Below are 25,481 nucleotides of genomic sequence, written 5' to 3'. Positions count from 1 at the left end.
TTTAATCGTTGTTGGATTTTTTCCAGTTCTATCCAATTCTTTGTGAACCTCTTTTGGGTTTTCTTCGCAAAGATACTGATTTGCCCTTTCCTTCTCCAATTCATTTGACAGATGAGGAAACTGAGGCAAACAGGGTTAAGTGACTTTGCTGGATGAAATAGCTAGCAAGTGTGTAAGTGTGAGTGTGTGTGTGTGTGTGTGTGTGTGTGTACATACATTAAAATATTTTAAGAACCTAGTTTGGGCCTGTTAATTAAGTACTAAGGATATGAAGAAAAACATCTGTATATAACCACAAGTTAATCTAATACAGATACATAAATAATTAAATATGTGTTTACATATGTATGTATGTATGTACAATATAGATATAATAAATAATATATAATTAATATCACATAAATATTGTATACATATTTGTGTGTTTCTATATAGTGTCAGACATATTGATGTGTGTAGTTTTACTGAACTGCTCTTCTCTCTGATTCTTCAGAGGGATGGTTCACTGATTAATAGAGAAAGAGGAATAAAGATGATGTAAAATCAAAATATACCAATATAATAATATGTTTAAATGTTTGTTTGCTCTTTAAGAGTGAGATTTTGAAGGTAGAAACAATCTTGTTGAGGATGAAAAGGGACAGTTGTCTAAGAGATACAGAGAATTTATCAACTATTTTAAAAGACATACAAAAAAATGAAACAAGAGGCAGGTAATGTTGTTTTGTCCTTCAGTTTTCGAGATGGACTAATGGCATCATGGGGTGATGTCTTGACTAGTGCCTGAATTGGATTAAAGGGAGGCAGAGTCACACAGTCATTAGTCTCTCTGTGTCTTCCAGAGACATTTAAGTCCAGTGGCAGGTCAAAAGTCAAGACATCTCGTGATGGCTAGGTTGCATTGGATGACCTTGGTGTCTTCCATGGCTGACCAAGCTGTGCTCTACAGAACCTAGTTCAGATGCATTCACAGTTATTATAATAATTTGTTCTTATCCATGCATTCCATAGAGAAAGGCTTTACAGCATTGGGGTAAACACCCTCCCTAATTTACCAATGGGTTTCAGGTCTGTCAGTTTTCTCTCAATCTGATTTAGACCATCTGTTGAGAAAGTTTACTGGGATATGACCACTGTGGATACTACAGTTACTTAGAACCACAGATGAGAGTTGAGGGCCAGGTCAAAACCTAAGGAGGATAAGCAGCCCTGGAAAAGGCAAGTAATGAAGTTTGAATGTCAAAGCATCATGGGCATCAGTAAGAATACTACCATGAGCAAAAAGCTGGAGATAAATGGAAATTTGAGTGAAATAATAACAAAAAGGGATTGGGTTTTTTTAAACTATATGGGGTTGGGGGAGAAATCTCAGATCTTACTTTGTTTCTAATTTCTCTGCCAATCATAATGCTATGGACTAGAAAGGATAGAAAGAAATATGACAAAGAGAGAGTTGGGGCCAAGAAAAGTAAAAGAGCACCAAGCTGCTCTTAATAAATTATAAGTCATGAAGCCAAGATGAGGAACAACCAAAAGTACTGAAAGAATAGGTAGATAGAATTTTTACACTACAGGCTCCTTTGCTTTTAAAATTCCTTCTTCACAATCCCTTGCCTCCCCAAACTATCTTTCTAATATCTATTTCATTTACTCCCCTTCTCCCTTTCCACATTCCAGTCAAACTTTTCTTTATGGAGCACCATCTTCTATTTCTATTCCTTGGCTATCCTCCATGCCTGTAGAATATTCATTACCTTATTACCTTATTGTCTTGTCATGGGGAAATAAACCTGAGGATGAAGTCTATATTTCATTTCATAATTTTCCCCAGAACAAAAGAATAATTATGTCTTTAAGAAAAAAAGGTTGTTTTTTTATCCTTGCCCTGGGAGAGACTGAAAGGCTCTAATACCTGATGAGATGAATTCTAGTAATTGAAGTTCTGTACAAATAGTTTTGGGTTCTTCCTATCCTGGAAGCAACTCTTTCATGAGTGCGTACGTAGGGAACAATTCGGTTGCACAATGGATAGAGCATTGCCCCAAGAGTCAGGAGAAACTGAGTACAAATCTGGTCTCAGATATTTATGAGCTGTGTGACTCTGGGAAAGTCATTTAATCCTGATTGACTGGGGGGGGTGCATATTCATGAGCATAGAGGGAGCGGAGACATTGGCACAATTAGATTTGAAAAAAAGAACAGTACTACAGTCATGCTAGGTTGTGGTCTGGGAATGATAGAAATGTTCTAAGAATCTCCCTCTCAATTTGTCAACTTTATCTCTTCAGATCCCTAAAAGTAGAATGTGACTAGAATGGACTGGTGATATTTTAAATTTCTTCCCACCATGCCTACTGAGTAAAATTATTTACTTTATGACTTTCTAATTCCTTAAATTATTCCTAATTTCTGACTTTTAATAGTATCTTTGAGGTTTTTGTTTCCCCCGTGACTAGTCATAACTTCTAAGAGGCAGCTAGGTGGTACAGTGGATAGAGCACTGACTCTGGAGTCAGGAGGACCTGAGTTCAAATCTGACCTCAGATACATAATAGTTACCTAGCTGTGTGGTCTTGAGTAAGCCACTTAACCCTCGTTTGCCTTGCAAAAAAAAAAAAAAAAAAAAAACCTAAAAAAAAAGAATTTAAACTGGAGTTGGACTTTGTTTTCTGCCATTCAAACTGAAAACTATAAGCCAAGTAGCTAAAGTGATCTGGTAAGGGGGGGGGGGGGGTAAGGGGGTAGCTACATATGAACCACATTCTCTTTGCTCCTCCCCTTTGTTTTCTTCTCAAGAATAGCTGGTGGAATTGATGTGATAACATTGAGGAATAGTTCTAATTTGCAGAAGTAGAAATATGTGGTCTGGGAAGAGTGGACACACACAAAATTACAAAGAACCAAAGGAGATAGTACAAACTTCTTCTTTTGATTTAGCTTTTTATCTGAAACTTCTAAATCAGAGATGTTTAATCCAGAGTTAACCTAGTTGTGTTTTAAAAAACGATACCTATTGTTCAAAATAATTGGGTTCCTTTGTAATTATAATATATGTGTATGTATACTCATATATATATATATATATATATATATAGTATTTTTTAAATTTTACTCTTAGAAGCATTATTCTGAAGAGTACAGACTTCCGCAATATCAAAGTAGTACAAGACAAACACACACACACATATACACAACACACACACATGCACACACACATACACACACACATACACAATCACTCATATACACTTTTGTGTTAAGGAGTTAAGGTTAAGGACCCTTGTTCTAAACCTGGTCAGACAGGGCCACCTACTGGTTACACCTGTAGCTCTCCTTCCACACTTCAACCTCAGAATCCCTCCTGTTCTTCAAGTCTTGACTTCACCTTCTACATAAAGCCTTTCCTAATGCCCCACCTGTGAGTGCTCTCCTTTCGTAAATACCTTGTCTTTAGCCACCTCATATTTATCCAGTAAAGGTTTATTCTATATTTAACAGATAAATGCTTCCTCCCCAATAGAATGCAAGCTTGTTGAGGGTAAAATTTCTTTATTTTTCCCCTACCCATATTGTCTAGCACAAGTATTGGCTCCTCTATTGGTTTTAGAATTCTGATTAAATAAATGATCTTTCCAAGAAGGAGGAGAGCAACAGAAACTTCACAAGGCTGGAGAAGGTCAAATGTTGTTCTGATATTCATAAAGGGAAAAGACTGGACTCTGCAAACTATAGATCTGTGGGCTTGACTTTTAATTCCTGTCCATTCTACTACCAATGGGATGACTTAGGAACATTTAGGGAAAAAAAGTGTTGCTCAATTGAGTCGGTATGGTGTCTTCAAGATTAGATCGTGCCAGGCCTTGATGGTTTTCTCTGCTCTCTCCTCTCCAACCTCTCTTCCCTTCCCTAATCTGCTGGACATTAGAGTTTAAATCACTCCTCAAACCTGTATCTAAACATTCCAATGAATTTCATTACCAGACAACCAGAGAACACATTAGTTCAAGATAAAAGATGTTTAAACAAATAGCATAGCATGATAAGGAGAAAAAAAAGATTTTTCTCTTAAATTCAAAGAGACACTCTTATCAGAGTTCCTTATTGCCCAAGGAGAATGCCTTGGGCATGCAAGGATAGGTGAACAAGTAGGTGACCAAGACACATACTGGAACAACTTATGCTTCTGACACAGCAAAAGCAATTGGACCTTTTTCTTCATCAGTCAATTAAGAAGCATTCATTAAGGAGCGCTCCTCTCTACTAGCTACTATGAGAAGACTGGGAATACTAAGAAAGAAAATAAGAATCCCTGCCCTGGAGGTCCTCAGCTCCAATCAGGATAAATTGGAGGTAATTTCAGAGGGAAAGCATTAGCATTGACAGTAACCAAGAAAGCCTTCCTGCAGAAGGTGGAAAATGCCAACATTCATTATGCATTCCTGTCAGCAACAAATTGCAGGTTTTCCTACTTTATTGACAGGGTTAACAAACTGGAAGATTAGAGTAAATGCTGTAAATATAGTTTACCAAGCTCTTAACAAAGTACCTAACAATATCTCTCATGCTGTCTTTGTGCCTAAGATGTAGGGAAGATGATTGTACAATGTATGAAATAATTAATGATCTAGCAGATAGCACAGAATAAATGTCATGCCTGGAGTCAAGAAGATCTGAATTCAGATCCATGGTCAGGAAAATCCAGGCTCAGATACCTTCTAGCTGTGTGGTCCTGGGCAAATCACATAACCTCTGACTGTCTGACAAAATAGGTCCACTGGAGAAGATAGGGCAATCTATTCCAGGATTTTCACCGAGAAAATCCCAAATGGGGCCACAAAGGACTGGATCCTTCCATTGCAACTGTACAACAACTACCATGTACCAGTTCTGTGACCCTAGACAAGTCAATTAACTTCTCCATTTCATAGACAACCTTTTAAGACTGTAAGTGGTAGATAAAGTGTAGATATTTGCATGAGTAAAGGTTTTCTCCACAGGAAAACTGTGTACTAATGAAATTACAAGTCCAAATTATAGTCTCAACTAAATTATTGTGATTTACATAAGTAATAATAACACAAACATTTATATTGCACTTTAAGGTTAATAAATGGTTTTATAAACATGAATGATATCCTTATTTGTCTAATCACCATGGAGCATTATAACAAGCAAGTATATGATTAACTATATATCAGATTAATTTTTGCTTTAAGTCTTATTTTATTATGTGTGTTCAGTCTCTGGACTTTGTTGCTTAGGTAGAATGGTCTTCTGCTCCCAACATTAGAAAAAAAAATTTTTAATTGATTATAGCTATCAAGATGTGACCAGGGGATTTATAAATTGAGCACATTGTGTTCTCCTTATAGAATCTAAATTCCAGTATCTTTTCCTGTGAACATAAGGACCAGTAAACATGTCCACAGCTGTTATGGATCTGGAATTTTACATTCTTTTTTTAAAAAGAGGCAAAAATAACAAAAACTGTCTCTGCAAAAAAACAACTTGAATCTTCTTATACTTTGAACTATGGCAAAGGTGAATCATGTGTTATTCTTGTAGAAAGGGATACAAAAAAATCATTAAAGTTTTATGGTTTTGGTTACTTACCAGAAACCTGTGGGAAATTCGTTGCACCCTGGTGGTTCTTTGTGTCCACTATTAAAAAGAAGGAAGTTTAAGGATTGAAACATTCATTCTACAAACTCTGGCATCACCTCCTAGTGATAAAATTGTTGATCAATTGACAAAATGTTCTTCATTGTACCAATAGTATACTCATGAGCCAGAAGAGGCAAGTTTGCAGAGTAAATAGTCCTAGACTTAGAAGTAAGAAGGCCTGAGTTCAAATATAGCTCTGATATTTATCAATTGTGGGACCAAGATAGCCATGCCAATTTAGAATTATGCCCCCAAAATGACTAAAGTATATATATATATATATATATATATATATATATATATATATATATATATATATATATATATATACTCTTTGACCCAGTGGCACCACTACTAGTCCTTTACCCCAAAAGAGGGAAAAGAAAGAAAAGGAGCCTTAAATTCAAAAAATATTTATAGCAATTCTTTTCATAGGAAAAAAAAGAAACTTTAAGGAGATACCCATCAATTCAAGAATAACTGAACAAATTATGAAATGTGAATGGAATAGAATATCATTTCACAATAAGAAACAATAAAATGGAGAGTTTCAGAGAAAATTGAGAAAACCAGTATGCACTGCTCCAGAATGAAGTGAACAGAGAAACAAGAGGATAATTCATCAGTCAATAAGCATTTATTAAGTATCTACTCTATGCTAGACACTGTGCTATATACAATTTGTTCCATGTGATGTTATTATGTTATATCAAAAAAGACTTTAATAATTCAAGAACTTTGATTAATGAAAAGACAAAACGATGATAGAGGTTCCATAATGAAGAATGTTATTCATATCCTTATAGAAAGGTGATATATTCAAGCAGCAGAATAAATCACCTTTCTTGACATGACTAATGCAAGAATTTATTTTGTCTGACTTTGTGTGTGTGTGTGTGTACATATATATATATATATATATATATATATATATGCTATAAAGATTTTTACTGTTAAATTGGGAGAGAAAATAAGAGGAGATAATTTTAAATTAAAGATGACTCATTGAAAAAATAATAAAATTAGATTTTTTAAATTGTTAGACCACAGGCATGATACCACCTCTCAGCCTCAATTTCCTAAAATTTAAAATGGGAATAATATTTTCAATACCTACCTTAAAGAGTGAGACTTCAATGGGATAATATGTACAAAGTTCTGCCAAAATGTTAAATATTATATTCTGAGACCCTAGTTATATACCTAGAAAAGGAAGCTCTCAAGTATAAATTAATTCAACTTACTAATATATCAGCTTGATTCTTCTTTTCATAGTTTCCACAAAATCCATTCCAAATCATCAAGTAATAAATAAATCTACTAAAAATGTTATCAATAGTTTACCCAATAAATGATCACCTAGGCTTTGCATGAAGATTTCCAAGTGGAGAACAGGGCATTCATAATCTCCCATGCTAACCAATTTCACTTAGGGCTATCTCTTTGACTCTGAATTTCCACTTACTGCCCCTTGTTCTACCCTCTGAGGTAGAACATAATTAGTCTACTCCTTTTTCTAAATGATAGCCTTTCAAATACTTGAAAATAATAATCATGCCAAGCCTTTTTACTCTAAACTTAACATTCCCAAGTCCTCTAGCCATCCTTGTTTGACATAAACTTGAGGACCTTCACCATATTAATTACCCTTTTCAGGCTGCTTAGATTATCAATGTCCAGTCTAAAATATGTGCCCAGAGTTAAGTACAATATGGTCCATGTTATCATCTGTGAGGCCTTGGACCCTTGTGCCTCCATTTTATCACCTAAAATTTCATGGCTGCTATATCTCATTGATGAATCTTTTGATACTTTCAGTCTATTATTTCATAATAAAATTTTGGAGGGCAACTTTCTAAGACTAAGGGAAAAAATGAACTTACTTTGTTTTTTTTTTTCTTTTTTGATTGCCCCTGAAGTTCAAAGAAAATGAACCTATAATCTTTTGGTAGTACAATTTTGATTCCACATATTGACTATAGGAACCTATACTCCCCACTACCACCACTACTGCCACCATAGCCCACAACACATGAGCAGGGACCTCCCCCACAGGAAAAGAAGAACCATACCTGTACACTGGGTTAAGTATGACACTTAAAAAGTTCAAGTTGGGGTGGCTAGGTGGCGCAGTGGATAAAGCACTGGCCCTGGAGTCAGGAGTACCTGGGTTCAAATCTGACTTCAGACAATAATTACCTAGCCATGTGGCCTTGGGCAAGTCACTTAACCCCATTGTCTTGCAAAAAAAGTTCAAGAGATATAATATTAATATAATATAAATTAAATTATATAATATTATATAAATTATATATTATAAATTAAATTAATCATTTAATTAATAATTCCAGCATTTTATTAATAAAAGAAGTCAGTGGCACTTTCAAATAAAGAAAAAAATCAAGGCAGTGGACTCACAGCTTATATGCCCTTGGAAAGGGGGGTGTTCCAGTCAACTCTGATTTGTTAACAATTAATAAGAGAATAAATATTGCAATGAGAAGTTGATTCATTCCAATGACAAAGAACCTATCTCTATATGCATACCATTCCCATCCTTGAACAATCTAGATACAGAATATACCTCCACCCAAACTTTCTTGGGTTGAATGCAATGGGTTAGAAATTCACCTTGTAAGGTTGGATGGGATCTGAACATGATTGGTTGGACACAAATGATCCATGTGTATATCTGGGATATTAAGATGATTGAGAAGGTTAGTTCAACTTTCAGATAATAAACTTTAGATGTAAAGGGGAGTGCTGGATTATTGGTTATCAATAATCATTTCTTTCAAAAACATTCAGGTTTTATCTCACATTCATTTCTTGTTCAAGTTCTGGATACCAGAGGCTCTGCACCTTCACCTTTCATTGAGTATATGAACACACAGAAAGGGTCTAGAATACTCCTTGCCTTCATCTGCATGAGCTCATTCTTCTCCTGAGACATTATGTTGAAGAGTCCAAAGACCACAGAATTTGGAGGCAGAAATTTGAGTCTGAAGCCTAGCTGTCTTCCTTGCTATCTTTGTGACCTTGGACAAAACACTAAAATTTTCCAGTTCTCGGTTTCCTTATCTATAAAATGAGGAAGTTAGAACTGCAACTCAGCTTCCTGTGGTGTTAGAATCAGCTTCTTATTGAGGGAAGGGTACAGACCTAATATTTACATCACTTCAAACACCAGTGGCTAAGCACTGGGAAGTTTTTTTTTTTATGGTTTTAGTTTTCAACACCCAAACATACACAGAGGGATTGGATAGTTTCCCAGAAACCACAAAGTGGTGAGGAAAAAGGCCTTTGGTATCTCACAAATTAATTTTATTTAAGTATAGCCAGATCTGATGGTACCTTTTTTATGTTTCTCATCACTAAAATATAGGAGACCTTATATTTTATATTCAAATACCTTGAAATAAAAAATGGGTCAGGTAAATTAAGAATTAGATTAATGACTTTTCCATATCTCCTAGTTGGCATGGTTTAGAGGAAATTGAGTTTTAATAACTCAGGGTGCAAATTCTGAGCTAAAAGTTATTTACCTTAAATCAACATTTAATTAAGACAGAAAGATAATAAAACAAAGGCATATTGACTGGTATTTCTATTGCATGACTCTTTCAAATATTTTACTCTTTTATAGAGCTACAGATTCCTTTATCACCACCTTTACCCCTATGTCTGATCTAAATTTTGTGAATTTAAGAAAAATCAATGTAGTTTTATCACATTTTATGTTCCTTTTCCAGTCCCTAATGAAAACATCTCACTCCATATCACATCAGCATAAGCATCATGAAAGCAAAAATAAGTTCCCATCTACCTTTCCAAAGCTGAGCATGGAAATTCCATAGACCTTTGTGAAGAATTTTCACGCCAGCTGCAGCTGTTCCCATAATCCCCCCAAACCACTGGGAAAATATAAAAAATGCAGGTGACCCACCTCACAAATCACCTGACACATATCTAGCATTTGATAGCTAAAAATAAATTTCACCTCACAGAACATTTCCCACCTCACCTACCAGTTATGGGGAAGTTTCAACCTTTGTTTGATTTGATCTGGTCCCACAGGATGTTATGGCCCCAGCTCCTACCAATGAAGTACAGAAAAATTTCTCCCTCAGTGTTCTCTATGTCAGTCCTCTTCAATTAGAACTCCCCAAAGTGCCCTTGAAGAAAACCTCCAAACCCCAAGGGACAAAGTATATTTGAAAAACGATGAAAAGTAGACATTCAGAATATTCTAAAACAAGCCTTCTGATTGTAGCAAATGACATTAGTTTATTTTCTACTAAATGTACCTCAGAATTCTAGACTTTGCACCTAGAAGACACTTAATAAATGAATTACCCAAAAATATGCTAGATAACCCCAGAAGCTACAACCCTGCATTGTACACTCAGTCATGAAATCCTAAAGATGGAAGAGAACTTAAAAATTATAGTGTCAGAATTAGAGGACACCTAGAGCGGAAGTTGCTGAAGTCTGGAAAAGTTACCTACCTGCTCCAAGGTCACATAGGTACTAAGTCACAGAATAACTATTCAAACCCAGGTCTTCTAACTTCAGATCCATAGCTAAGATCACTTTAATCACATTGCTGGTTCATGTAACCTAATCTCCTCATTTTTCAGGGATAAACTGAAATTCAAACTGACCTAAGGATGCACAACTAGGAAACAACAAGCCAGGTCTTCTCAGTTTCAAGTTCAATAATCTATTATAACATGATGATTCTTTCATCTTCAAACATGCACAGTTACCAGGACATTGATTATCAATCAGTCTCATTTCATAATCTATTCTCCTCTATATTTCCTGATCTATATTCTTCTCTTTTTCCTTTGGTATCTTTTAAAACCCTCAATCACCATCTACTTCATGATCATTTTGGGGTTGTTTTGGGTTTGTTTGGGTTTTTTGTTGTTTATACAAGGCAATGGGGTTAAGTGACTTTCCCAAGGTCACACAGCTAGTAAATACCAAGTGTCTGGGTTGAATTTGAACTCATACTCTCCTGACTCCAGAGTTGATATTCTATCCACTACAGTACCTAGCTACCCCCTTACCTAAGTTTTTAAAATTAAAAAAAATCTCACAACTAAGTGAGTATAGTTACATATTAATAGAATGGTATTTAAGATGCAGCAATATTTTACACAGAAAAATTTGATTGGAATTTGGATAGGAAGCACTACTTTATGAAATGAGTCTAAAATAAGTCGGGGAAATAGACTTCTTTCCTTGTACCAGCTTGGAAGGTTAGATAGCAGTGGGGAAAGAACCAAACTTGGAATCAAGAGACAGGTCTAAATCTGAGCTTTATCCTCTGTAAAAGTACTAACTGTACTGGTTAACTATACAAACTCAGGAAAATCACTTTACCTCTCTAGATGTTTCCTTCTCTATAAAATAGAGATAATAATACTTGTACTTCCCTCCTCACAAGACTGGTATGAAGACAGTGCATTGTAAAGTTCTGTAGTCATGAGCCTTGTTATTGACTGTAAATTATAATCTCGCAGACAGCTTGGTGGTGTGGTGAATAGAGCACCGGCCCTGGAGTCAGGAGTACCTAAATTCATATCCAGCCTCAGACACTTAATAATTACCTTGCTGTGTGGCCTTAGGCGAGTCACTTAACCCCATTGCCCAGCCAAAAATAACTTTATAATCTCTCTATTCATTTAAAGAACATTTGGTATAGGTTGGCAATTAAGCATATGGAGCAGTAAACTGCTGTTTTCTCATTCATCCTTTTTCAGTATTAATATAGTCTCAGAATTTTTTCTAAGTATCTTACTGTGGTAAGTATCTTCTCCTACTTTAATATCTCCCACATTAATTCTTCACTGCCATCACAACAGTATCACCTCTAACATGGATGTCCTCCTTAGACACAAACAATCCAATCTGATCTCTTTTCCCATCTTTGCTCTATTTCAATTTCCCCTTAAAATGTATCCAGGACTCTGATGTGGAAATTCATATTCAGGCATAAAAGAAAGTAACTATGCTTGGTAGACTACAAATTGCCTTTGAAGGCTATAGTGGAAAGACCTCTAACCTTGAAGTCAAGGGATCTGGGTTTGAATCCTATTTCTCTTACTAAATTACCTATGTGACCTAAGAAAATTCATGTAATCATAATTTTTTTCATCTGTAAGACATGAAAATACTTCTGAAGTCCCCTTCCTATAGAAAAAGATGTGAGGGCTAAGGTTGTCTTAATCTTGTTAAATCATAGACCAAAATTTTTTAGAGAGAGAGAGAGCAGACCTGTGAAATAATCAATAGAGAAAATGACTGGTGTAAAAATACCCTCTTTTGATGGAGGTCATCTACTTACTTGCAATTTGGAGTTATAGAGAAAACCTGAGACACTCACTGAGAGACAACCTGACTTGTCTAGGAGTCAGTCTTAGAGCTAAGAGATTTCAGAAGTAGAACCTGATCCCATGTCTTCCTTATTGAAGGGTTATCACTCCATCCATCATGTATTTCTTTCTCTTAGAAAATTATCCTTGTAATCATTACATTTCCTTGAACTAGCCCTACCTGTGCCTTGGAGGCAGCCCCTACTATCTTCTAGGATGCTACTATTAATCATTCAGTCACATCCAGGTCCATGCAGTTCTTCATTAGACCATACTATTCATGGGGTTGTTTTTTTTGGGGGGGGTGGGGTTGAGCAAGGGAATAAAGAAAATAGAGGTTAAATGACATGGCTAACAGGTATCTGAGGCTAGATTGGAACTCATGTCTTGACTATTCACTGTCTTAGAGCTACTCCAAAATCTTCATAAATCTTAAGGGTCACATAGACATGAGTAGTAATTATTCTTTTTTTCTTCCTCTTTTTAACCATAATTAATTGTGCTGTATTTTGATCAAACTCCTGGAAAGAGTTATCTCTATATTCCTATTGTTCTGTAATAAATCATAAGCAGGTAGATTTCAGAAAAAACTTGGAAGAATTTATTTGAATTGATGCTGAGTGAAGTGAGCAGATACAGGAGAACATTGCACACGTTAAAAGCAATATTGTGTGATGATCAACTGTGATTAGACCTAGCTCCTCTCAACAGTTCAATGAACAAAAACAATTCAAAAAGACATGATGGAGAATGCCATTCACATTTAGAGAGAGAACTATGGAGTCTGCATGCAGACCAAAGTATATTGCTTTCACTTTTTAAAATTTATTTTATGCTTTTTTCTTTCTCATGGTTTTATTTTCCCCTTTTTTTTCTGATTCTTCCTTCACAACATGACTAATATGGAAATATGTTAAACAGGACTGTTCATGTATAACCTATATCAGATTACTCACTATCATGAGGAGGGAGGAAGAAAGGAGAGAGGTAGAACAATTTGGAACTCAAAATCTTACCCAAAAAATGTTGAAAATATCTTTACATATAACTGGTGAAAAAATAAAATCAAATAAAAATTCGAGACAAAAAAAAAAGAATATAGAATATAGATGACCTATATTCACAACCTCAGAATTCTCCATACCCCCCTGGCTCTTCAGCCCTTGGCAATCTATCTTCTGACTCATTTCTTTGCTGAAACTGTTCTCTCTAAGGTTACCAAAGACCACTTCTTGCTACTGCCAGGAAGAAGATGCCCTGAAGCATAGAACCACAGAATTATGCAATCAGTCCCACAAGTGGTATGCCCACCAATTTGATTCAATTTTATTCAACAATAATTTATTCATCAATCAGTTACAGTCAACAGAACTGGCTAGCACAGCTTGAAACCTTAAAGGATTCCAGAAGAAACAGAGCAGTCTGAAAACAGACTCAAAACTGGTCATTTATCTGTCATGACCTCAGCAAGAGACATTGCCAAGGCTGGTAATGGGGATTCATAAAGTCCTAGTGACCTCGTGCCCCAACCCGTCCAAAACCCTTACACTTCCCCATCATTGGTGGCAAAGTTATTCCAAGTAGGAATTCCTTTTGTTTTTACAGTTAGGTTGCCAAACTAGACAGTATACCTGGAAAAGCTCAGCACCTTCAATGTCAAGGATTCCAACTGGATCTAACCTTGTGTGTGAGTTGGAATAACTCCCTCTGAGTCAGTCTAAGCCTCTAATATAAGATATCTCTGACTAGTCACTTGGGGATCCTCAAAATGGAAAGCTGCTACTCTATCAGTTTGATACAGGAAAGAGAGCATTTTTCTGAGCTAGTCTATTTTCTAGAGGTGGTAGTCAAGGATAAGAATTTGTCCAGAATAGACTTAAAAGGGGGAACACTCTTATCTAAAATTGCAGCCCTACCTCTGCTTATCAAAGGAGGAACAAGATCTTAGGAAGAAAATAATAATCTCTTAACCAATTAACTTCCCAATTTCTGATTTGAGTGATTTTTTTTTTCAGTCCTATCTTTCCTTGACCTTTCTACAGTATTTACTATTATTGTAGGTCATCCTGTTCTTTTTGGTATACTCTGTGCTGACTTCACAACATCACATTTTCCCAATAGAATGAAAACTTCTTCAGAGTATGCATTGTTTCATTTTTTTCATATTTGTTTTGCCGACAGGAAACACAGATCCTAGCATATACTAAGAGCTTATTGAGTTGAGTGATTGATTGATCCAATCCTACTTCTTAATTCTCACACTGTTCATTCCCTCTTTTCCTTCATTAACTCTTCTTTAGTCTATGTATTCCCCAAGTACTTGGGTAATTCCCCAAGAATTCATAGTCTTCCTCTCCATACTCTTTCCCTGAACAACCTCATTCACTCCCACAGCTTCAACTATAATCTCCATGAAGATAACTCCCATATCTATATCTCTATATCTTCAGACTAGTTTTTCCAACTCTTTCTGTGCTACTCAGATCCTCTATTTAGAGCTAAATGGGTCTCTAGAGGTTATATAATGCAACCTTCAGATTGTGTGAATGAAGATGACTCTTTTTTTTGGTCTTGAATTTTTATTTTATTTTATTTTTTCACCATGAAACCAAATCTTCTGATTCCAACAAGTGCTGGAGACAACTTTGCAATATTTCTAAAACTAATTCCGAGTAATGACACCCTTTTATTTTTCAAAGAAGGAAACTGAGGTTCATAAAGGGCAAGGGACAATGAGTAGGTATTTGAACCCTGTTGTCTGATTCCAAATCTATCACTCCTTCCAATGCATCATTGAATTACTGATTTCTGAGATTCCTCCCAGATCTACAGGTTTGAATCTATAATATAAAGAAAGAAATTATATTTAATATAATTGTTTATTGTTTTTGTTATTTCTTTTTCATTCTCCAATTGTCCTGATAATTGTTTAAGATAAAGAAGAAAACTATGTTATATGTATTGCCTCATAGCTCTTCATATTATAACTCATTAAAATGGGGGAAAGGGGAATAGATTTTTTCCATAGTACAAATTGTCCCCCATTGTACCAGCTCTGCTATGTGCCACTTTGTTGATAAAGAGGCTAGGCCCCTGTAAGGTAAAAAAACCTGATGGATGACTCAGTTGTCCTGTTGCCAAAGTATGACCTGGATTGGGCCTTCAACCTAATTTTATCTGCACTCCACCAATTTTTCTAAATTGGTCATACATTCACTCTTTCTCTTGACAAATCCATTACTGCCTAAAGCTGCAAATAATGTAGTAAGGCTTTAAAAGTCTTTGGCAGCACTATCCTAAGAAGAAACAAGAAAGAACTGTTATTTCATAGAAAAGACATGATTTTCTGTGCGTTGTGCTTTATGTAAGAGTGATTACTTGTCAGCCCCATAAAAAAGAAAAAAAAAATTCAATGGCTTTCTCTTTGCCTTCAGAATAAAGTCCCTACTTCTTAACCTAGAATTTAAGAGTCTCTGCTTCTAGTCCCTATCTGCTCCTCAAACCTTATTCCCCAAAGTCAGTGATCTCCAGATATTTTGGATCACACTCTTCTAACAGTTAAAAATAATAATAATTATCAAACCCCCTTAACATATACATATTTATTTACTAATACCATTATAAATATGAACATTATGAAACTTATACCAAATTATGATTTTTATAAGGATAAGATAAAAATGAAATAATATTTGATTCTAGGGTTAATTGGGAGCTACTAGTGTTTATTGAAAAAGTGGTTCTACTATCAGACTCTCATTTTGCCCCCTTGGCAACTGTGGGGAGGGCAATTTAAAGTGGGGAGAAACTTGATTGATTTGTGGAGACCAATTAAGAAGCTATAGCAAAAGTCCCTTAGTGGGGAGAGAAGGGGAACATATCTGACAAAAGTTTCAAAGAGAGAAATGATGATTGATTAGTCATTTGATGTAAGGAAGAGAAATGTACTAAGAATGGCAGGATGGTGATGCCTCAACAATAACAGTGAAGTTTGGAAGAGAGGTAGGTTTGGGAGGAAAAGATAGTATCATGAGATCTCCAGAGAAGATCACACCCCACTCTTGCCTACTTGTCTTATGTCACTCTACCTAACCCAAAATGAAAAGGGGGTAAGCAGGTCTCTTAATCAATAGTCATGGTCTCCAAGTATAGAGCCTTACCTCCCAGGGGCTATTATCATGATCATAAGATGATCTGAGAAGCAGGGGTAAATATGTTGGAGGAAGGGAAAATATTTCCCAAGAGCCAAAAGCTGTTGCTTTGCTGCCTAAGTCAGAGATATTCAAATTACTTAGAACAAGCAACAATGGTTTCATTCTGTGGTAGCAATATCATTTTTCATATGATATCATCATGGTACTTATATCATCACAAAGATAGTAGATAGATTCAGAACACCTGACTTTGACCAGATTTCACCAAAGTGAGCTAGTTTTTACACCTTTAATTAATCCCCTAGTACTGCAGAGCCCTCATAGTATATGAGCTAAAATGATTAGAGATTGAGTCAGACAGCAAAGTCAAACAGGAAAATAAAAAGGAAAGAAGGAAATCATGAACATAGAACTAGAAGTGTTCTCATATAGTCTCTAATCCCTGACTTTATCATTGAGGAACTGAATGTCGAAGACATTAAGTAACTTGGCCATCATCAGCTGGATAGGTAGTCACAGAATCTGTATTTGAACCAAACTGCTGTCTGAGGCACTCTTTCTGATATACTACACTGGGGGTAGGAGAGAGAGAGAGAGAGAGAGAGAGAGAGAGAGAGAGAGAGAGAGAGAGAGAGAGAGAGAGAGAGAGAGAAGACTAGGAAGGAAAGAGAGAATGTGAGACAATCAATAATTTTGATACAATTTCTATTGATACTAAGTGTAAAATGATTCCTTCTGGCAACCACTGTGGCACCCTGTCCAAAGGCCAGACCTATCTTCCCCTAATCAAGATAAATAAACAAATATTTCTCTCAATACTAAGGGCATAATCATTACAAATTGCTTCAGTCTCTGGGAGAAAAAAGAGAAATTGGGTTCCCAGTTTAACTATTAACTATTTCTATATGAAATAGAATTTTTTGTTTTCTATATAAAAATAGAATATATATATATATATATATATATATATATATAGAGAGAGAGAGAGAGAGAGAGAGAGAGAGAGAGAGAGAGAAAGAGAGAGAGTTACCTATTTCAAGTCCAAAGCTCTACTGAGTTAGCATGACCAGACCTTTGCTTCCAGAGGCTTCTTGGCTGGGCTGGTTGCAACAGTTGGTCTGGATTCCTGGGCTCCCAGATTCATATGGTTTGTGCTCTTCAAGAAGACAATCTACCCCCTGCAAACAGAAAAGAAAAGAATGGAAAAGGTCAAAATTCAGACCCATTTCTCAGAGTAGCATGGCCTAAAAGGGGTAGAGGAAAAGAAGACAGTTGTCAAAACCTCCACTTTAATATATGGTGTGAGAAAAGGAGTCTTTCACCCTCAATCACAAATTCAGGGGAAAAGGTTTTTATTATATTCAGTCAAAGATTTAGTCTTAAAGATTCCCACCCCAACCACATGGGGTCAACTGCATTTTAATGCATGCACTATTTATCCAGTTTCCCAGAAGTGTTCCCCTAGGTCTTCATGTAGATGACACCATCTTGAGTGGTCTAGAAATGTACCAAATCCCCACTTCCCCCTCTGTACCAGAAGTGTCTGCATACATTCACAAAAACAAGAAAACAGTAACTGATTGACCAGTATGGGGGCCAGTTTTCAGTTAAGACATATAAATTGATTGAGACGTATAATTTGAGAAAACTCCTAGTGCCATTCTTTGGATCTGACTGAATTTCTGATCAGCATAACCCAGGTCCTTCATTAAGAGACTCTTAAACAACAGGTAGAGGGTGGTCCAACTTGCCAGTCACACAGGGTTAGATTCAAATAGTGCAATAAAGTTTACTTACAGTTCCCTTAATTGAATAAGTTTTTCTCACAAGACAGAATTTGGACTCAACTCCTAACTAAATAGAAAGAAAACTGAGTTAGATCCAGAATTGAGTCACAAAATGGAGTTAGTCTGTTTCATATAGTTCCCAAAGTAGTATTAAAGAGCACACCACTAATTGTAGGAGATATTATAGTGTCTGTTGGTTTGGGGAAAGCAAATATTTCAAGGAACATTCAAATCTATAATTAAATAAGATCATTCAAAATAAAACGCAAAAGAAAGTATGATTGAAAAATCCACAAATAATTGAAAAAATACTATTTCAAAATAGCCTAATTGATTTTCAAAAATACATTAAAAATCCTTTAGAGAAATCTGACAAGTTGAGGAATTGTTGGTTCTGCTATAATGCTAAGATTGCTTTGGTTAAGATTATGATTATTCAAAATAAATTATTTGCTAATAGTTCATTATAATCATTGTTGTTAAAATTATTATTAAGATTATCTTAATAACCTACTGTGTTATCAATATTGTAAAGATTAAAATTATTCCAAATGAATTATTCATAATTAATCATTAATGTTAATATTATGCAAAATAAAGCACAAAGGAAAGTGTGATTGAAAACAAAACCATCATCAACAATTAATAAACAACTACTTTGAGATAGCCTAATTAAGCATCAAAAAACATTCAAAAATCTTTAGAGAAGTCTGGCAGCTTGCAAGGTTGTTATTGATTCCTCTCTCTGTAGTATGGCATAGGCTTCTTAACTGTGGAAGAGCAGTGAGAAAATCAATAGCAACTAAACATTGCTATGAAGAAAAAATGCTTGTCATAGCAAGATAAGAAAGAGACTAGAGTACTAAATTTGGGGAAAACATTTTTACTGATGAAATTACTTTTCATTCAAGGTTATACCAGGTGCATCTAGGTGGTGCAGTGGATAGAGCACTGGCCCTGGAGTCAAGAGGACCTGAGTTCAAATGTGAACTCAGACACTTAATAATTACCTGTGTGACTTTGGGCAAGTCACTTAACCCTATTGCCTTGCCAAAAAAAAATTACACCAAAACTTGTCAGAAGTAGATCAACTGAGTCTGTAAAGCAAGGGTATTTTCATCAGACTATAATACATTCAAACCAAAATATAGTTGAGGAGAATTTTTTACTTCTAGTAGGTCTCAAATGTATTATATATTATATTTATATATGTATTACATATTATATTAGTGATATTCTATATAATATTGATTATATTACTATAACCAATGTTATATCACAGATAATGATATATTATAATTATCTATAAAAAGAAAAGATAATAAAAAACACTGGATTAAGCCCTGTGGATAAAAGAAAGGCAAAAGTCTTTCTCTGCCCTTAAGGAGTTTTACAATCCAATGGGGTAAACAACAAGCAAAGAAATATAACCATACAAGATATATACCGGATCAATAGAAAATAATTAACAGAGTAAAGGCACTAGAATTAATACAAATTTGAAAAGACTTCCTATAGAAGGTGGGATAAAGAGGAATCATAAATTCTGATGGATGCATCAATAAACTGAAAAACAGAATTATTCCAGAATTACAGAAATTCCCAAAAGGATTTGAAGTACCACATGACCTGCTATCATGTTCATCTTGTGAAAGATTAAGAAATTTATTCACAAGATGGTGATAAAGATGCTTCAGTGGCCTAGGAACTCATGTGATTTAAATCCCATTGAAAACCCTTGGCTATAAATTATGTTAAGTTTGGGAAAATAGATTATTCATCAAAGGAATGCCCAATATTTATTGTTTTGAAAGTTTGGTTTTATGGTAGATTAAAGAGATCTGTCAGAATCTTGTAACTTGGCATCAAAACATGTAAAACAAGTGACAGCATCAAAAAGAGAACATATTGCTTATAAATTTTTTTAAGTTGCAAACAGAAGTAACGTTTATGTATTAGACAGTACATTTAATTATTTCACTTTGTCTCAAGTAATTCACCCATTATGGCAGGTTACATAAGTGCTCTGAAAGACCCATATTGGATCAGAAGATAGGTGGTTGAGAGAGATGGGATGAAATAGAGAAACCTTTAGGAGATAGAAGGATAGGCATGGCTGTGTTTGGACTGCAGTTGGATTGACTATAATGGAAAGACCAAATGCCCTCTTAGGGTTAGTCCATGTTCCAAGGTCATATTATGCCTAGGGCTCATGCAATATAATAATTCCAGGAAAAAGTGAGGGGTTTCTGGTAAAAGGAGACTCAAGAGTAATTCTGATTGAGTCAGTCTCATTAACCAGTTGAGACAGTGGACCAGACTGAGCAGTTGGGAATTCAAGATTTGAATCTAAATCCAGCCTTAAATGTTTATTAGTTGTGTAACACTAGCTAAGATACTATCTTCCTCAGTTTCTTCATCTGTAAATTGGGGGTAATAGCTCCTAGCTCACAGGATTATTGTGAGGATAAAAGGAGAAAACACTTTTTTCATTTTATATTTTATATCATTTATATATAATATAATATATTGTATATTGTAATAAAATATAAATATTAGATAGATAGATAGATAGATAGATAGATAGATAGATAGATAGATAGATAGCAAACATTAAAACTGTGTAAATGTGCTAATGTTATTATAAGCATCCTCCCAGAATTCGGCTGTCAAGACTAAGTCTGCCATCCTGTAAGGTAGGGTCAAAGATTGTGAACCTCTGAGAATCTTAGAGAGCGTGGCACTTGCTCAGCACTCTTAAGCAGCAGGGTAAGGCAGGACTTCTTTGATCATAGGGCCATGGAACTTCTGAGGAACTGGTTTCTTCTAATGAAAAGGTTGCTATTAGTGGCTACCACTGCCACCTAGTGGCTAAAGAAATATTCTACTAGAGGCAAAAACATGGAATCTGGCCTCAAAAAAACTTGGGTTTGAACTCAGCTTTGGCTCCCACTCACCTATGTGACTTTGGGTAAGTGAGTCTTTGTTTCCTCTTCTATAAAATGAGAGGATTGGATCATGAGATCACTCATCTCATCTATGATAAATCCATGATCCATGAATCTAATCAATTCAGCAAACATTGATTACCTACTATGTGCAAGGCATAACAGATACAAAGAAATAGTCCATACCTTCAGGCAGCTTATATTCTTCTGGTCCTTTCCAGTTTCAAAATTATAATCTTACCTCCTCTTAAATACTTTGAATTTCTATGAACAATAGACAAAAATAAAACAAAAGAAATTCTGTTTTCTTTGGAACCTGAGATTCATAATATTGACTACCATCAACCTTCCTCTGCACCTGACTCTTCCTATGGAAGATGAAAAAAGCCACCCTTTTATGGAAAATTCCATGTCCCACACTTGAACAACCAAAGTCTTCCCCAAGATTCACTATGTCTATAACATTCGGAATGAGAAACCAATGAGTCATATGTGAGTGAGAACCCAATCCCTCATAATAAACACACTCTTTGAAAGTAGAAAGTAAGTTTGGGATGTCAGGTGCTGTTCTGTTTTTTTTCTTTGCATCCTCAGCAAGAATGCAGGCACGATGGTAGAGAACTGACCTCAGAGTACAAAATATGCGAGTTCAAGTCTCACCTCTGACACACACTGGCTTTTTGATCCTTTCCATGCCAATTAATTTCCTGTTAACCTAGATGACTAAGACTATTGTCATAGAGAAGGTGCCAAACTACTTTGATAAAAGTAATTCCCTTCTCCAGGAATTCTCTGTATCAATGAAATCACACATCCAGTCCCTATTTAGGGTCAGGAAAACATGTAGCTATCTTTCTATGTTATTTATATGTTATCCTCCCCATTAAACTATATGCTCCTCAAAGTTCCAGAATGTGCTCTCCTCTGACTTTGTAGTCCCAGAACAAGAGGCAGCAAGGCATAGAATAGAGAGCTACCTTGGGGTCAGAAAGCCCTGGTTTCAAGTCCCAACTCTGGTCGATCCCATCCTCACATTCAGTTTTCATCATCCCAAGCATCTCTGTCAAGTTTTAAATTAAAGACAGGTGCTGACCTGTCTAGGCAGAGGGAGTTCCCCCATCCCTTGCCCAGGAGCTTCCTCTATCAATGACATCACAGATCTAGTCCTTACACCTATCACCAGCTCTTAGCACCATATGACAAATACTTAATAAGTGTTTGTTGACTTGAATGGAAGAATGATAATTAAATTGAACAATTTATGGAAGAGAAAACCTAAAGCAATTTATCAGTCAATCTTAGAAAATGTGGGCATTAGCTAGGAAGAAATTGAAAGGTAAAGGTTTTGAGTTAGTTGGTTTTGTTTTTAAGTCAATAACACACCAAGAAGCCTGGAAAGCCATTAAAAACACTTTATTGGAAGCCTAGGACAAATGGATGCTGAGTGTTAAAAATTTCAAACCCTAAAAGAATCAAAAAGCACTAGCAGCATAACTGAGTTTTTCAGTTAATGAGGCTATTTCAGAGAATAAGGCCTTTTTTCAAAAATTGTAAAGATAGTTCAAGTGAAGTGAACAAGGAAGCACACAAAAAAATATGGCAGCTCAAACAAAATTAGAATTTAGTCAGGTCAACAAAGGATTTTAGCCATCCCTTTCATGGGTGACCAGAACCAATAATAAGGATTCCATGAGAAAAATATCAGAGGGAGAAAAGCAGCTAAAGAATGAGTGGTGCATTGGCACTTCTTCAAAAGGGCAGGTGTCCAGGTGTTAGGGGATTATTGGAGAATCAAACTCCTTGAGTAGTATTTATATAGAGCTAAGTCTTAGCAAAAGAGGCTGAATCATCCCTGTCCCTGGCTAGTTGATGTCAAGGCAGGCAAGTTTCTGGAAGAAAAAATAACTAAGATTTTGGAATATAGCTTGCTTTAGGGGGAAAAAAAACAGCAATTTTATCACACTCCCTACATTTTTGCTCCCTGACAACCAAGAGAATCCTTCAACTCTAGATCCTAATTCACTGGCTCTCAAAGAATATTCCACAGAGCAGAATTCTTGCTAGGTTCACCATAAATTATATGGAGTATACAACAGTAATGAAATGCTCACATGGGAGTCATAAAGTGCCAGGATTCCAAAGAATTATATACTGTGTGATAAGCAGAAAAAGTTTGAAGACAGCTGCTCTAACTGATAACCTTTTACCTATTCCATTCAACCTTGGATATCATGCCCTGTTAATACTCATGTTTCAGTTAACAGATTATAATTGCTAATCCTCAAACACAAACTTTACCATTGTACCCTCACCTCACCTCCACAGGCATAGCTAATCCTTGCCTGATCCCTGGGATTTCCCTATTTCTTAGCAATAAACTTGAGACTGGACAGATAAATAAATAATGCCTTTTTTTTAGGTTTTTGCAAGGCAAATGGGGTTAAGTGACTTGCCCAAGGCCACACAGCTAGGTAATTATTAAGTTTCTAAGGTCAGATTTGAACTCGGGTACTCCTGACTCCAGGGCCAATGCTCTATCCACTGCACCACCTAGCTACCCTAATAATGACTTTTTCTACCCCATTTTTATGACTTTGACTGAAATAGTTCTTCCTCCTTCTATCCTTCTTGGTCCCTGATGCTTCTTCTCCAACTTTCTCTTCATCCTTTGTGTCGATTTCTTTGTTTTTCATGACTTTCCTTTTCTCATCCTTTTCCTTCAAATAGATTTCTCTCCTCTTTTTCCCCCACCTCTTAATTAGTCACTATGTGGAACTAATGTGTTCTCTTTAATATATCTGTTTTATTTTCATTTTCTTTGTCCTAATTATCTAAAGGAGTAGGCAACAATTCATATTAATAATTTTTAAAGAACTAATAGAACCTTTTATATTTCTTTTTCTATTTCAAACTTCCCTCTTCCACATTTGCTTTCCATTTGTGTGATATTCTGATTTCTTTTTTCTGTAAATTGGAGACTCTCAAAGGAGAAAAGTTTCCCACATCTGCTATCCTTTTATTTCACTTCTGCCTCACATAAGTCAAATCCACTGACAACACAAGACATCACCCTCATGATGTCATTGATCCTCTTCTAGAAGGAAAGATAACAATAAGAATTTCCAACAGACAGAATAATGGCTTATAGCATTACAGCTACATAAATGCTATTTAAAATATTTGAATCTATGTATACTTCCCCATGGCAATAGCAGGAACAGAGAAGTTTAAATGTTCAGGGTTGCTGTTCTTTTTTCATATTCCTATTGGAGTTGGGGAAGGGGAGTTTCTTTCATTTAAGTAAATGAAATTCCAAGGCTTTGTTTGCAAAAAAGAATCCCAGTGGCTCATTTGCTAAAATAGTCATATCCATCTGTTCCTGCTTTTTCTTGCTTGTACCTTTACTGGCATTTTGCCTTTTCTCCATCTGAACCAGAGCCATAACTATCCATTTTAGTACTGGGGGCAAATTTGATAAAACTATACCCTCAAATCAATTTTTTTTAATTCGAATGGAAAGGAAACACCCCATGACACAAGGCCCTGTGGGAGAAGAGACTCTGACCCACCTGTCCAAAGTAGGGACATTGAGGTACTGAACCACCAGGAGGTTGCTCATGAGGATATACCCCACTTGGGACCATATGTAACAGAGAGAGGCTAAACCCAGTAGGAGCTCACCTCCCCTAAAGGTGGAAGAGGGGAGGGAGGGGAAGGAGGATTGTGAACCATCTGTTAGTTTCCTATTTTAACTAATCCTTCTTACTAATTAAATGCTAGGCTCAGTTTCTATGCTATTGAAGAAGTGTAAACGGTGTCAATGCTATAAATTTTTGCCATTGTTTAGTCATTTTTCAGTCAACTCTAACTTTTGTGACCCCTTTTGGGATTTTCTTGGCAAAAGATATTGGAATGCTTTGCCATTTCCTTCTCAATTCATTTCACAGTTGGTTAAATGATTTATTCAGGATCACACAGCTAAGAAGTGTTTGATGACAGACTTGAATTCAGGTCTTCCTAACTCTAGGCCTGACATTCTATCCATTCTATCTCACTACCTTAAATTTTAGTGGCCTGAGATAAAGGTCTATTTGTCTTGCCCTAGTTCTGGTTCTGACAATGTTTTCTTGGATAGAAAATAAGGTTTCAGTTCAATATGCTGTTTTAACATTTTAAATGACTTGACATATTCAATATATTCGAAGAATTGTCAATTGATATTGACTGGAGAATAAGTCTACTATATGTGCAAGGTTGTCCTGTGGCTAAAAAATGCAGGAACTAATGAATGAAAGGCACATGCCTCTGGAGTCTTGACATCAATCCTTTCTAAATCATTTGAAAAGGCTGCAATTAAGGGTCATCTAGGTGGTACAGTGAATAGAGCACTGGCCCTAGAGTCAGGAGGACCTGAGTTCAAATCGGATCTCAGAAACTTAATAATTACCTAGCTGTGAGGCCTTGGGCAAGCCACCTAACCCCATTGACTTGCAAAAAAAAAAGTTGCAATTATAAGCACTTCTCTCCAGATAAGGAATTGATATA

This window comes from Macrotis lagotis, chromosome 3, assembly GCF_037893015.1.
Source record: "Macrotis lagotis isolate mMagLag1 chromosome 3, bilby.v1.9.chrom.fasta, whole genome shotgun sequence".
NCBI classification, from domain to species: Eukaryota; Metazoa; Chordata; class Mammalia; order Peramelemorphia; family Peramelidae; genus Macrotis; species Macrotis lagotis.
This window is presented reverse-complemented; position numbering follows the sequence as displayed.